General features: G+C 42.8%; 1 pseudogene; it reads right to left on the bottom strand.

The window, feature by feature from the left end:
• Window positions 1–2,244: 2,244 nt before the first annotated feature.
• Window positions 2,245–3,061, bottom strand: LOC118666762 (annotated as a pseudogene).
• Between the last annotated feature and the right edge of the window lie 802 nt (window positions 3,062–3,863).

Genomic DNA, 3,863 nt, shown 5'->3' with positions numbered 1-3,863 from the left:
AGATGATTCTCTTTGGAGCTAAGATTCTAGTCCTTGGTGTTTTCAATGCAAAGATTGTCTCTGTAGCCACTTTTCAAAGGAACATGCCAGTCTTGCAGAGATGATGCCTGGAATCCCAATTAGGCCATCTCTTATCACAATACCATCTCAGAGATGTCGTCTCTTCTATTCTGGTGTTGCCAGTGGTAGAGAGAATGTATGACAGGGATGAGGGGGGAGTAGCTCCAGAGTAGCAAAAAATAATTCCATACAGTTCACCTTCAGGGTGGAGTAAGTAGATTCCGCAGTGAAACCATGGCTGCTAACATATGTCAAAAATGATCTCACAAGAGGACTGGCGACCCTATTCCTACCCCAGGTTGGGCAGACCATGGAGAGAGTGTGTTAGGCTGGGTCTGCAAAGTACCCCAGTTCCAGAGGACCTGACCACACATAAATTCCACAGAGAATAACGAAGCTTGTGAAGAGACCACTGTGTGAAGGACGGTTAAAAGACCTGGAATGTTTAACCTGGAAAAGAGAGTCTTTTGCGGGGATAGCAGGATGGAAAATTCTATCTCAGACTCCTGTTTTACAAATTAGAAAACTGAGACTTAGAGAACACAGACTCACAGAATAACCAGAAGGAACTTTTTAAAGAATAAATGAGATCATTTTGCTTTGCTGCTTGAAATCTGCTAATGACTCTCCTACTGCTGTTAAAATAACAGGCCACCCCAAACCATGGCCTCCAAGACCCCGTGTACTAGGTGAGGACCAGCAAAGCTGGTACAATCAAGAGACCCCTCCACAGTACCATGGCTTAGACAAGGAAGAAGTTTATTTCTTTACCCTTTTATAAACAACACTGCAAGCTGCAGGCCAGATCAGGCTTCAATAGGGGCTAGTTAGTAGAAACTGTCAGCTGTGAGTGACAAAGAGATCCTTGCCTTTATCCACATGCTAAAGAGTAACAAGAGTAGACTGGACTCAAAATTTTGCATAACCTTCTAGAGAGTGTCCGTGGAGGAGTGAGGAAGCCCATGTATAAAGGGTCAGGGTAAGAGGAGTCATACAAACTCGTCAGGAATATCAAGGCCTGGGAGTGAGAGCAAGAGGGCAAGAGGTTCTTTAGTAGTTTATTTGTATGGAATGCAAATATTGGGTTTCATTCTTCCTTTCTTTCTTTCTTTCTCTCTTTCTCTCTTTCTTTCTTTCTTTCTTTCTTTCTTTCTTTCTTTCTTTCTTTCTTTATTCTTCTTCAGAGGCTGTGTGCGTGTGTGTGTGTGTGTGCATGTGCGTGTGTGTGTGTGTGTGTGTGTGTGTAAGTTAGCTGCTTCTGGTGTCCAACTGGGAATTTGATTCACTTAACTTGTTCAGTCAGTTGCAATAAACCAGGTGGTTTTGCATTGCTCATGCAAATCACTTTCTCCTCACACATGGCTGTAGTCCCAGCTGCCAAAATGTTGTCATGTTCTTGTCTCCAGAGCCTTAATAAAAAGAAAAAATACAGTCTGTAGCGTGTATGTGCTCAACACTCTCCCTGGTTATCACTGAGCCTGTGTGGTCAATGAGCCAGTCAAGCCAAGAGAAGAGATGCATAGATGCCGATGGGGCTGAAGAGCCTGGGCTCTGGTCCTCAGGTCACAGATTCTGCTGACCTACTCAGTGTCCCTCATTAGAGCCAACACAGCCTTGGGTAGGAAGACTAAAATCCCAAATTCCAGTCTTGCCTTTGTTTTTTTTTTTGTTTTTTTAATATTTATTGTTGAAAGTATTACATAGGTCTTCCTCCCCCTCCTCTCCCTCCCCATTAACCTCTCAGTTCTGCCTTTGTATTATTGACTGGGCTTGAATTAGTAGTGCCTAGTGCCCTAATTCTTGTGAGAATTGAGACAAAGTCAAGATTCCCAGCTGTTTTATTTCATGGTACAGAAAAAGTCAGTATTTGTACAGCACACTGGAGTAAATATGAAAGGTTACTTGTGCCAAAGAGGACCTCTAGAGGGTTCTGACCTCCCAGCCTCCGCCCATCCACCCTGTGGCTAAGGACTCAATATTGCATGGTAAACTGATTGATGGCTCAGCCAAATCAGTGGCCCTCCCAGTGAGAAGATTATACTTCCTCACCCTGTGGACTCACACATGGCCATGTGTCTTGTTTTGGCCAATGAGATGCAAGCAGAAGTGACATACTACTTTCAGGCAGAATCTTTTTCTTTTTTCTTTTTTTTTTTTAACTCTGTATGATAATTTACTGATCTAAGGAAACAAAACCCTTCCAGTGTATTAAGAGATCAATCCAGTTACAATGCACTAAGAAGTCTATGTGAAGAGGTTCTGGTATAGTAATTGAAAACAGACAGCTATTTACAAGATACACAAGCAGGTGGGGTGTACCTAGTCCAACACTGGCCGGCCCTCACAAGCAAAATGTATTCTCTCTACAGTAGGCCACATGCAAGAATCCATCTTCACCTTTTTTCTTCTCGTAAAGTTGTCCCATAGTTAGGCTGGACTATGGGACTATCTTATCCACAATAGGAAGACTGGCTTTTCAGAAGGAAGCTGGATCCTTTTCCTGATGATCCACATGAACCAAGCCACAGTGATGTCAGATGGAACAAGATACTTCCGTTTGTCAGTGTTGACAATCTGAGAGCCTGAGACTTTTTCCATGGAACCCGGTCTGGATAGTTCGCTCAGATCTTCGTGGATTCCATGCATCTGTGTTCCAGCAAGTGGTCCTCCTTAAACATCCACTTCATGGTGGTGGTGGGGAAAGGATGCAGGGAAGGGATGCAGGTGGGGAAGAGATGTAGCCAGCTCTCAGAGCCATGTTGCTCAGAGCACCATCCACAACAACTCAGGCAGAATCTTTAAGAGCCAGTAGGTACTCTGTCTTGCTCTTTCCCTCTAGTACAGAGACCAGCAATATTCCAAATCACCCTGTATCCCAGAGTGAAGACTGTATGGAGCAGAGCCACTGACAACTCACAAGGGCCATCTAGCATTAGCAAGGAATAAAATTATTTAGTCTTAAGAGATCTGGGAGTCATTTGTTACTGCAGCAAAGCCTCTCCCATCCTGACCGTGCCTGGAAAACCTAATGGGATCCCCTGATCACAGAGCAAGAAAGAGTACTGAAGAATATCAGACAAATGTTAGTCATTTACATACATAAGCACAAATGGAGTATAAATATATATATATATAGTTTCTCAGCTCTGTCTTCTGAGGGTTCCAGCTTTATCCCCAGGCTTATAAAGAGATAGCTGAAAATTACAGTTATCAGAGCCATACAAAAAGAGGTCATTTCTTTCTGTGTCTCTTCCATAGAGAACTAAACTCTCCCAGAAACTCTGTTGAAGCTTCTGTAGCATATAATTATTATAATAATAAAAAGCGTGGGCTATTCAGTCACACAGTCTGAGTCCAGATCTTGACTGGGTGATCTTAGTATGCTGTACAGTGTGAGCAAGGGGCTCAATCTCAGTTTCTCAATCTCAGCAACTGTATAATAACAATAGGACCTAATTCAGGGGATCATTGTCAGGAATAAATAAGTTAGTACATATTAGGGTTTTGGACCAGTGCCTGGCATATGGTACACACTTTGTACATGTTAGTAGTGAACATCTACTTTGTCTCCCATCTTATAGGTTTTTATTAGAAATCTTCTAATATTATGAGTCCCACCTTAATCTTCCTTGTAGCAAATTTATCTGTGGCCAACCCAGAATTAAACAAGGAAGGGAATTCTGGGAAGTAGAGTTCCAGTTTAGTTAGATTAAAACAGAGCACAGCTATCACTGGCTGCAAGGTAGGTCTCAGCAGACTGTACTGCCAAGCTAAGGATTTGGGGTGGGAGGATCAGAGCAAAG

Source organism: Myotis myotis, unplaced genomic scaffold (genome assembly GCF_014108235.1).
Source record: "Myotis myotis isolate mMyoMyo1 unplaced genomic scaffold, mMyoMyo1.p scaffold_m19_p_12, whole genome shotgun sequence".
Lineage (NCBI taxonomy): Eukaryota > Metazoa > Chordata > Mammalia > Chiroptera > Vespertilionidae > Myotis > Myotis myotis.
This window is presented reverse-complemented; position numbering and strand designations above follow the sequence as displayed.